This window comes from Neopsephotus bourkii, unplaced genomic scaffold, assembly GCF_033783945.1.
Source record: "Neopsephotus bourkii isolate Nb327-2 ecotype Australia unplaced genomic scaffold, CSIRO-AGI_Nbou_v1 NB_1574, whole genome shotgun sequence".
Taxonomy (NCBI): Eukaryota; Metazoa; Chordata; class Aves; order Psittaciformes; family Psittacidae; genus Neopsephotus; species Neopsephotus bourkii.
This window is the reverse complement of record NW_026902050.1, coordinates 764200-776102: the sequence shown is the minus strand read 5'-3', so window position 1 is coordinate 776102 and position 11903 is coordinate 764200. Positions and strand designations below refer to the sequence as shown.

Sequence of the window (11903 nt, the reverse complement as noted above, 5' to 3'; positions counted from 1 at the left end):
GCTATATGAAAATTATAGTGAGTTCCCAGACATTTTGCAATAGTCTGTGTTTTGTGCTTTAGTATGTAAATATATTATTCAATGACAGCTTATCTTTTGGAGGGCAAACCCCAAGATAAAATTATTTTTAAAAGTAATATGTTGGAGTAAAAAAAAAAAAAGCAGTGGAGGGTAAGGAGAAAGATAAAAACTATGTTAACTCAATTGATGCTTTAGGAGATATTTTAATTTGGCCCAAGGATTTTAGACTACTTCAATCAGATCATAACTGGGCCCTTTTCTATGAGTAGTCTTTTTAGATTAATTGTGATCAAATCTCTCTGGTATATTGTAATTGAGGAGATAGCACACTCTGTAAATGAAGATGGTAGGGTAATATATATATATTTTTTTTGGCTTTAAGTAACCATGCCTATATTAATTGCAATAAAAATCTTTTTGCAGCTGAAGGCAGGTTGGCTTAGCTAACAAGCAATTAAAACAGGCACAACTATCTTAGGGATGTGACACTTTGCCATTTGACAAATGTAATAAACCTGTGAGATACTTCCATCCCTTCAGCCTTTTCTCAGAAACTTTAAAACAGAATGGCTAGGTAAATGGTGTGTGGCTATTTCTTTGTATAACACAATATTATTAAGTTTGTGGTTGTTTTTTTTTTTGGGGGGGGGTGAGAGGGAGTAACATACTGCAGAGATTAACATTGTGTTTTCATCATTGCTTACATCTTAAGTAATGACTAGAATGAGCCTCTAACCTTTTAATGAAATTTGCAGGTTAAGTTTACAAATTGAGATTTTTCTTAGAAAAGGAACTTCACCATTACAGAAAAAAAGAAAAAGAAAAAAGTGTGTGTATGTTCTGAAACAGGTTTGGAGTACTCTGGGAGGAGGGGAGTCCTGAGGAGCACTTTTCCCGAAAGTGATGGGGAGATTTGAGGGAGCAAATGTTGTTTGTATGTGATGTGGTAGTAGAGAAATGGAGACTTAGAGGATGGTGGAGCTTCTCTTGTGGTCCTGTATGTGCTGCTGGAGTAGATCTGCACTTTCTGAGGTATATATTTTACTGAAAGGGACAGTTCAGGGAGTTAATGCAGCTGGCTTTAAAGTTGTTAGTAAAGTTAAAATAAAGTATATAGCTGAGTGCTTGCAGCATTTGGTTAATTCTAGGCCATTCCAGCATTTTACAAATAAAGTATGCCTTGTTCAGGATTTCTGACACAAAGCACCTTAGCATGACCCAGAGTGAGGAATATATTCCAGGTGACTAAAAGTATGAAAATAGCATGGTAAGCAAAGATGAGGCTATGACTAATCAAATTGGCTAGTGAAGATTCTCTTATAGTACAGCAAGTATTGAAATATGCACCAAAAGAAAGGTGGCAGGGCTAAATTAGTAAGAATGAGTCATTAAAGCTCTCAGGATGAGAAGGTAAGGAAAAGGGATGTAGGGTGAATGAAGCATAAAAATCTTTATGAAAATGCAATTAATCTTAAGACTGGAAAAGGACAGCAGAGCCTTCTGTTTTTAACTTCTGCTTTGTTGCTATAGATCAAGACACTTTTGTCCTGTTACCTTTTCTCTAAAGCAGTAGGGGGAAAATGAACCAGGTCTCCCAAAATTATAAAAGTGGCTTTAAAGTCTTGAAGAACAAGTAAATGCTACATGATTCCCATGGTATTTTTATGTTTTCTTGATTTGGGACTTTACAAATATAATTTTCAAAGTGGGTACTAATCCTGCATCATGACCTAGTAAATCAAATAAACTGAAGTCAGAAAGCTGATGATACTGAAGCAGTGGTGAACGAGCTATAAACTAATTAACTCTTCTGATTTCCCTCTTAATTGTCATAGTAGTGGGCTTGGAGTGAAAGACTAATAGGTAAGTGATGAAGTTTACAGTAACATAAATAGGAGGGTGAAACATAGGGATAACACCTTATGCAGTGTCCTTGGCAGTCTGCCCCTGGAAAAGCTGTTGTGCTGATCCACCCCTCCTGTTGGTGCCCCTCTGGAGTCTGCAGGTGCTAGTCCAAAGCAGCCCTCTCTAAAACGTGCAGTGGTGAGTCTGGGCTTCTGCCACTAACTGATGTGGTCTACAAGTGTGATTTTTAGTGTGTTTTGCTATTTGGTTGTTCAGACACAAGGGCTAAAAGAGTTTAGTATTACAAAACTTGTGGGAGTTTGGGATATTTTGTCTTCAACATGGACTTTCGGCTATTTCTGCAAGTACTGCTGTACATATTTCAGTCTATTCTAACTTGTATCCCCAAGGAAAGAGGAATTGAAAAATTGATGCCTCAATGAGGTCTGCTATCTGTGTAATAGTACAGCATCCCTCCTTTAAATAGTTGGCAAGACTGAGTATTTCTGAAGAGGGCAACCTGCACTAGACAGTGCTGGATCATTCTCTGAATTCCCCCCCCCCCCAGATTTCTGTAAGGGTTTTTATTGCGTATGATGAGAAGATGCAAGTAGCACATACGTTTGATCTGAGGTAAATGGATTGAAGTTTTGAAGGAAAAACAGTTTAAGCACTAGGACCCTACACTATAGGATGCAGTTCTTTGATTCTCAGTCTGGTTTTAGTGTTTAAGGAAGCCAGAAATGAAAGGATTCAACTCCAGCCCTGGACAGAAAGAGAGAGTATACTACTTTGGCCAGTCTGTTTTGTGCAACTCAATTAACAATATAAAAATACATTTCACCTGTCAAATGTTTATCTTCTTACTAATTGGCAAATCAACACCATTTGTTGAAAGTCATTGTGGCTCAAAAGTGTTTGCATCCACAAATTCCCTGTGCAGATTGCATTGCTTAGCCTTGCTAGGAGATGGCTTAAGTACAGAACAAGGGAACATGATAATGTTGCTTTCTCCCTTCCTCTGCACTCATCACCTCTCTTGCTGCAGTCATTCTTTTGTTTCCAGTTGCTGGAAATTTGAGAGGTTGGAGGGAGCTGCTGCAGTAGGCCTTGCCCTTACCCTCTTTGTTTCTGCTAGCCTTAATTAACCTCTCCTTAGGTTCACCAAATTTGTGATTATAATTTTTTTTTTTAAAGTTGGGCTTATGCTCACTAAGCAGGTTTTCTCATAGCTCTACTTGAAACTCCATTATTACCATTTTGAATGCTGCACTGTTTGTTCTAGAAACCCATCTTAGTAATTTATCCCATATCTCTATTTTCCCCTCATGGAAAATACAATTATTTTAATTCTTCTAATTGTTTTTCATTTCCTACACTCCAAATTTGTCTCTTTCCCCCAGGCAACTCTTCATCTTAGATCATTGACTGGAAAGGTCTTTTTGGCTCTTTTGTTCCTTATCTCTATTCCAAATGGACTAATATTGTGCAGTGCTCAATAAAAAAATAATTTAATTTGTTATTTCTTTCTTCATGCAGTTGCAAAATCGTCAGGCATTTAAGATGATTCTTTAGTTTTGGGGGTGCTAAGTGTGTCTCAAATGGAGATGTCGGTTTTAAAGGAAAGTTATGTGAAACTTTGGGTAAGAATGAGCATTTGAATGGTGACATAGGTATAAACCTGCATTGCTGTTCAGTCCTGCATACATCAGAAAATATAGGGCCTTCCTTGCTCTGTGAAGGAATAACTATCATGTTGTTTCACAGCTCCCATGGAGAGCAATCAGAGCATTATATTCTCCCTTTCTTTATTCTTTTAGTTATTTTGCTTAATCTCATGTAATAGCCAATTAACTTGATTTGCCTTCAGAGCTGGGGAAAAGTATAAATAAACCTGGCAGAAGAGTGAGGTGGGAAGAAGCACAAAGGCTGGAGTCACGTAGATGCCCTGTGTGAACAACAGGAAATCAACTGCCATATGGTCAGTTATAAATAGGGCCATCATACAGCCTTGTTGCTTTTGACATGTCCAGGTTCTGTGCTCAGGATTTCTATTTGCAGATTTTCTTACCTTTGCTCACCCCTTCTAGGTTTTTTGGGCAGATCAGGCAAAAGTTTTGTTGGAGGTTCTGGAACCAGCCGCTCTCCTCCTGTGGCTGGGAGCAAGGGTGATCTGCTTAGAGTGGGGAGTGACGTTAGCTTGGTGGTGTGACAGGGCAGAAGAGGACCATCACCCGAAGAGGTGATGGAGGCCTTAGGGCTGAATCTCCCAGAACAGCCATGTTTCCTTAGAAATGTCATTTTGTTACTTCTGGAAATCTTTTCCTGTTGGAAGTTTTTGTTCATGATTGCCAAATCAGAGTTTTAGCAGTTCATCTGGACTACTGTGTCTGCAGGTATGCTTGTCTGAAAAAAATGCAATTGTAATCAGGAAAGTGATTTGGAGGTAGATGGTGTGAGTTAAGACCTCACACAGGCCTGGGGACCCAGAGACGGAGCTAGTGCCAATATGCAAAGTGATACTCTTGGCAAATGCATCTTCCACGTCCTTTCCCTGGTATCTTTGTTTCTTTTCAAGGTAGAGTAGTCCTGCTTACAATGGAGAGATGAGCTACTGTCAGTTAAAGCAAAAGTAAAAAGAATGCTAATCATGCAGTCAACACAAAAGGTCAGAAATGATGATTTGTTTTTCTCCTTAGAAACCCTTAGTGCTGTGAGGCCACTGAGCTGAGGTTTTCAGGATTAAACCACAGATTGAGTTAACAATATTTGCCTGGGTCCTTCGTGCATGTGCTGCTGCATCTGGCACTTGTGAGCACAGCTAACTGACTAGTTTAATGGGTAGGACACTTAAGTGTGGTTCTAGGTCATAGGAAAATGTCAGGGTTTATTACACCTTACACCTTTTTTGTGTATTCCCTTTATTTTCTATGTAGCCCTGGTCTCATTTTTTCTTTGGCTCACCCATTACTCTTCCTCATTGATTAACTGAATTTCTGGATGTCAGAGAGGTTTTTGAGTGCCTTCACACAAATGATCACACAATCCTACTTTCTATCTGCCTGCAGACAAGGCAAGCACTGGCTTTGCTTTTGTTGAGTAACTTGAAATGCAATCCCTGCTCAGAGACTTGAAATGGAATTACACCCACTATATCATCCAAATTTGTCGTATATAAATATAGATGTTGAGATGATTAAACACATTAGCAATTTTCAGTGGTTTTTTAATTCCATCATTCATTATTTTTATTTTATGAACCTCTTTCTTATGAAACTTATTAAAATGTTGGTATAAATCTATTCTGAATTCCCTTGATGACTATGTTTATACAAAATGATATACATAATGATCTGCTTTTGAGACTGCATTAGAAATGTGCATTGGCTTTGTCAGTTTGTAACAGGCTGTGTATCACTCCCAAAAGGAATAATGACCAAGATTCTCTTTTTACATTAGGGAGCTGCAGTCACTCAGGCATGGATTTACCTCAGTCTGAATCTCACCCAGCACTTCCTACAGACTCCCATGGTGTTAAGAGCTGGGTCAGATCCTGCAGCAGCCAACCCTCCCTTAAGCAGATCAGAAAGCACCAGTTGTGAAAGGAGACATAATGGGCAAGATCTATTAACCAAGTTCTTGCTGCCCATAAGTTATAACTTTAAAGGAAACCATCATTTAAGCACCTGTGTAATCATTGGACAGGTACTTCCAGCAGCTGACCTTTTAGCTTTTTTTGCAAGTTCCTTCTGAGGTTGCCTTGCTTCCTCCATTTACTGTAAAGAGAGCCAAGACAAGTATTTCAGTTTAAACACCTAAGTAATCAAACAAGTAAAGTAAAATTACTTTAATTCCTTCCTGAGGAGTTTTGGAGCTCTTTTGACCTTCACCAGTTTGGCTCTGATGCTAGTTAGAGGTAGAGTCCCCCCTGTGTTTAGGTTTGCAGATACTCCTTTAAAAAAATGTATTTGGCTTCTGTTGCACCTTCACTATCTCATGAAAGGCACGTGGCTTTAAGAATTGCTGAGCAATAGACTGAAACGTGCAATTACATTTTGGATTGAATTTAAATATTAAATAATGAAAAATCATTGATATAAATGGGTAAATGCTTCAAGTCCTATTTTATTTTATTTGTAATCAAACCCTCATCTTGTTGAAAACAAACACATAGCTACCTAAAAGCTTCCTCTAAAGTGGAAGATCATGGAATGTTATGTATATATTAGTTTTTTTTTTCCCCATAGCCGTCAGATATCTGCTGAGCTAAAAGTTTTATCTTTGTCTTAATGGTACTCTGTTAATTTTGATTCCATTATTGTTGTCTAAATACCTTCCTAGTGCTGTAAATTTCTGGGACATGCAGCACATTGTGGTATGAAATTGTGTAACTTAATCTACTCCTAAAATAAATTCCTCATAACTGCATCTTTGTCAGCCCCATTTTGACCAGTTCTGTCAGGAAGCTGGTTCTGTATAGTTAGCATGGTGGTATTATCAGTCAAAATGGACCCATTATACAGCAAAGGTGCAAAGCAAGCGGAATGTCTTTCTGAACATGGAATTGTTTTAGATTTGATAAGACATTCTCCACAAAATTTCTAAAATTTACTGTGGGGCACTATGTTTTGATTCAAATGCATTTGGTTTGCATAATAAAAGTAATTTTTATTTTGACTCAACAGAATATTTATGGAAGTCTTAATTAGAAGAATCTTTTAGTAATCCTGTGAACAAAATACTTATCTCTTAGTTCATCAGTTTTTTAAAAGTGGAAGAGGGATGCCCTTTCCTTCTGCTATTACATCGGCCATTGTGCCATCAAATTAGTCATGCTGACAACTCATATGGCCTGCTGACCACATTTTCCTAAGAAAAAAGATTTTTTTTTTTGTTTTCTGTTTTGTAAATGCTTTTGCTACTAATTTAATGTCTTGCTGCTGAGAGAATTTCTTTTCCTGGTAATGAAGTGTGTTTTTTTTATTTATCTACACTAACCTTTTGTCTCCTCGCTACTTCCTTCTGGCCATGAGGTAGGAAAAACCCCCTTGTTGCAATGTCTAAGTTCTATACAGAATTGTGTGGGGCTTTGGTTCTATTTTCTTTCCTGTTTCATAAGGAAATATAGATGAGGAGGCAAATCATTCATAACAAACTCAAATGAGTAAGCTAAATCAATACTAACACCATTATATTAATATAGCTGAAAAAAAACCGAAGGTTCTGTTTTAATAATAGCTTTCTTAAATCCATATAATTAAAATGGAGCAAAAGCTGCATGTTTCCCTGAGGCCACAAGTGGTATATAGGAATTAGGAAAAAGAAATGCCAATCATACTGTTATTAAACCCTATATTTTTATGTTACTACTTGGTTAAATAACTGATTCCTAGGTGGAAATATACATATATTCTTTCTTGAATTCAAATGTCTTTTGTGTTTTCTTCTAAGCATGCCTACAAACACCCTCAAGCTTGGGTGAGAATAGATTGAATGAGGATTTCTTAGTGGGTCTTATAAAAATGAATGTTCTTAAAATATCCACCTTGGGGGGAAAATAAAAAGCTCTTTCTCCCGGGAGTGTCCTCTCTAATTATTCATAATTAATAAATAAACAAAGAGCTGTGTAGTTCTACAGCAAGTAGTCATTAAAAGGCTCTTAGAACTAAAAAGACTTCCTGGTCAGAAAGCAGATACCCAGCTGTGCTAAAAGAATGTAGGACTGAATCCAAAGAAATTTCCACAGAGCTGCTGTTGATGTTTGAGTTCAAGAGAGATCATTTAGGATTGGAACATCACTTTTTAGACTGTTTGAAGCACACGTGGTTTCACCCAAGCAATCCAACTTGATCCTGAACTCAGAGTGAAGCTCCTGATTTTAAGGCATCAAATGGAAGGTGTCTTGGTGTAGGCTTTGATTAATAACAGTTCTCATGGTTTGGAGAAGAAGGGATCATGTGTGGCTGGAACTGTGGGTAGCAGTCTAGGCTGCAGGGATTCACTGGATATTTATACAGTAAGATTTTCAGAGGCCTTGACAGAGAGGACTCGACAAAATGCAAAGGTGTCTAGAGACCGCATGCCAACATGTACAAAGTGTGCACCATGCCTCTTGGCACTGCAAACGCAGCCTCCATGGGAGGCAGGAGAGCAAACCTATTTTTCCTTCTGTTGGTGGATTGTAATGCTGAGAAAAAGTTGCCTTCTATACTTTGGCTTGAAGTGTGTCACAGCAATAAGTGGAAGGTGGTCTTATGCCCTTCCTGTGATAGGCTACCCCTTCCCTGTTGCCATATATCTCATGGCTCCCTGTCTCTTCAGGGCACTGACTGGCTCAGGATACCTTGCCCTCTTTCAGTGGACCTCCAGGGAGCCCAATTTTTCTGTGCATTCTCATGATTTGCTGTAAATTCACCTTGCTTTGTTATCGTTTACTCAGTTTGCAGAACCACCCCTCAGCTGTAAGCAGCTCAGTGTTGCCAAACAACTGGAATAAAGAATTATCCAGACTCCTGTCCCTGCAGAATAATAACTGTTAGTTTATTTGCTTCTGTACTGGACCTTCCAACCCCTACATGGTGCAGTGTGGAACAAAGTTTTCCTTTATTGACTTTAACACTACTGTTTCCTTTTTTGGACTGTTATATTGAACACTCCCTTGATATTTTTTGCTTTGTTATTTCCACAATAAATAGCTCCTTCAGATTTCTGTAAAAATAGCCCATATAGCAGGCAAAGAAAAGCCCCTGTATACTGTAAAAGACATGGGAAATATTTAGGCAAGCAAAATACCTTTTGGCCTGAATATTTTGCTCTCTTTAGAGCAACTTTATCCTTTTTCACTTGGATTGTGGTCAAAACAGAACATTGAACTCTGAAGCATCATTTTCAGTTCAGGTGCTAAGAAAAGTTTGTCCCAGCATCAAATTGTTACAATTAGTTTGGCATTCTTAAAAATAAAACATGCAACATATAAAGTACTTAAACACCCTCAAAGGAAAGTACCGTAGAGAGAGAGCACTAGGGGACTGCAGTGAGGCCCTCCCTCCTTGTGTTTTTAGTTTCCCTTGTCCTACACTTTATGTATTTCCCCTTCTTGAGTAGTCAGTAATCGGGCAGAGTGGAGACTGATGCACTCTTGAGAACCACTAGCAATTGAGTCTTTTTGTAGGAATAAGGATAGGTAGGTACCAAATGCAAGAAGGAATTGAATTTTTGTTCTAGTTAAGACCTAGGTGTAGAACATGAGGACAAGAATCTGTAGTAAATCCAGAAAAGACTTTTCTTCTTGGTGAAGAACTGCAGTCTGTGTGTGATACTTCTTCCAATCTGATACCCATAAACAGTCATGACATGAAAAGAGAATAGTGGAGGAAGTCAGGGCTGACATTTCAAACATTGGAAATTTTTTCCTTTTTCTTTGAGGAGATCTTTAACATAGAACTACTAGACCTTGGCTTCTGAGCAATGCAATTATATCTCCTAGAAACACCTGTTGAGAGGAATTTATTAGTACTTATGGGGGAAAAAAAAAAGGAGCTTAAGGTGTTGACCTCTCTTATTAAAATTGACTTACTAGTGTTTGCACCACCTGTTGCTGCAGTGTTTAATCAGTCCTTTTAGACTGGCGTAGGTATTAGATTAGTACCAGATGTTTCCAAACTTTGCAGTTATTCCAGTCTTTAAATTAGAGCTCCTTTAGAAACCATTAAACAATACAGCTCAGTGCCTTCAACTCTAAGTTTTGAGAAGGAGAAAAATTACAAGTTACTATTTCCTTATATAATTAAGAATGACAAATTGTCAAATAGATCAGAAGGATCTTATTCTGAGCTTTGCTATTTATAATACCATAGTCCTCCTCAGGAAGACAGTGACATGGTAGTATGATGAGTCTAAAAACTCAACAGAGGAAATGTGTGTAAGGTGCAAAAGGTCAACTTCTCTTAATAGTTTCAAAGAGACAAACCTTGTCACAGATGGTGAAGAAAGACAAGATTTAGGAGTGTGGTTTAACTAGTCTGCATGTGTGTCGACTTAACATCTCTGAGAATTGAACTTGTTTTTCAAGACAAGTGTACTTCCACAGCCTGTCCTGCATGAGGGAGGTCCCTCTCCCTGGCCCTTGACTAGTCCCGGAATCACTGCTGTGAGCCCAAGTGCTGGCTTGTGTGGGAAGAGAAGCATTGGGGGACTATGCCTCTGACATAGACACTCCTTCCTCAGCATCCTCAGCTGTTTTTGACACTAATTCAAGTGTCCAAGTGCATTCAAGTGAATCAAGTGCACTACAACAGCATTGATAACAAGAAGTGGCACTTGGACAGTCCTACCATTACACGTGGTGGATTGTGTGTGGAGGTGCTTCTAGAAGGAAGGCAAGGAAAGGGAGAAAAAGGGTCCATAACTGGTTCCTACATCTGACAGTAAAGCAAAAAGTACCTCCATCTCCCTTAAAAGCTGCAATTCGTTCAGATCAGGATCCCTCATCACTCACAGCACTCCTAACTCCCCAGAAAGGGGAAGGCAGAGCGAGGCAATATACCAAACCCTTGTGACTGTAGCCCTTGTGCCCAGTTAACCTTCCTCTTCCCACAGCCACTTTGAAGTCTGAAGGGCTGGAGTGGGATCTGCAGTCTGTCATATATGGGAACAGTATTTGGTCCAGTCTTTGATCCTAGGTTCCCTAAAGGTAGTTATTAATAATGAATAATTAGCAACAGCTCCTGTGAGATGCAGGTGACTGCAGGCTCTGAATTGTGTAGCACAAAGGACAGGAGCAGCTACCTCTGTTTTAGCAGGAGGTATGCCTATTTTTTCTTTTAGCACCTGTCAGATTAGGCTGGCAAGCCTTACTTGCAGTGTGGTGTGGTGTAGATTCTGTTTAACAAGCTTTACAGAATGAATTTTTTCTTTAAAGACTGAGAGGCACTTGGGATGTTATTTTCTTTCAAATTGATACCTTCACATTGCAAAGGAAGCAATAGAAATGCTCATGCTTAAAACTTCATATTCTGGGTCTTGTTGCTTGTTCTTTAGTTGGGCTACAGTACATTGAAATAACAAAGTTGTGGCAATGGAAAATTTATTTTTACCATGACAAAGACTTGCTTTATGACTTACTTATGTGAAGTATTTTCCTTCTTCCACAGTTTTTAGAGTGGGCTTGAATTTCTATTTCTACACGTGCATCAATAAAACAGTATAATGCTACAACAATACTACAGTGTGGCAGGATTAAAATAGGTAGTAGTACATCTTCACTGCTTCCATTTTTAGGGAAATTAGAGACACAAAGGTAAAATACCTGCATAAATGTGCAAGTTACAAGAATAATAATTTTTCTTTACCTGTTAAAACAAAACGAAATGTTGTTGTTCATTGCAATGCAAGACTAACTGGGAGTTGGAAGGGTTGCATTGTGTACAAATGTGTGCAACACTGCTTGTATCTTCATGTTTTACACAGTCTGAAAATATCTTTTTTGTTGAAAAGTAGTACAGTAAGGAGCAGTGTGTTAAAGCACGTATATATATATATATATGTATGAAATCAGATCCTTTCTTATGTACCCCTTAGGGGTGTAGGTGTGTTTTTTTTTTTTGTGTGTGTGTGTGTGTGTGTGTTGGGTTTTTTTGTGTTTTTTTTCTTTTTCCCAGATACTCTTTTTTTTACCTTTTCCCTGGTAAAAGTTGAAACATTAGAGGTAATATCACAGAAAGGTGTCATGCAACTCTGAAAAATATATTCCACCATAGCAGTTCTTGTTTAGAACATAGGTCAAAGCTGACTGAAGTTACTAGGAAAACTTCATGCTGTCAGTGAACGTGGATGCTTGATAATCACATAAAAGATTTCTGCTTGCATAAAGCAACTGTGGATTCTTTTGACTGTAACTGGGCAGATTATTCACAGTAAAGAATTAACTTGCTTTTTGACTCAGTATCCAGTATGATCTAGGCCATTTGATGACTTGTATTTTTTCTGGATGCAGGATATTCTCTTTTTCTTGCAGGTTAGGTCCTCTATAGTGAAAC

General features: G+C 38.3%; 1 long non-coding RNA gene across 1 annotated transcript in view; it reads left to right on the top strand.

The window, feature by feature from the left end:
- The first annotated feature begins 789 nt into the window (after positions 1-789).
- LOC133222062 (uncharacterized) overlaps positions 790-11903 on the top strand; it is a 56070-nt gene continuing 44956 nt past the window's right edge. The window contains exon 1 of the long non-coding RNA XR_009728172.1: positions 790-870. This is a non-coding gene — a long non-coding RNA (uncharacterized LOC133222062). The remainder of the gene's footprint in view (positions 871-11903) is intronic.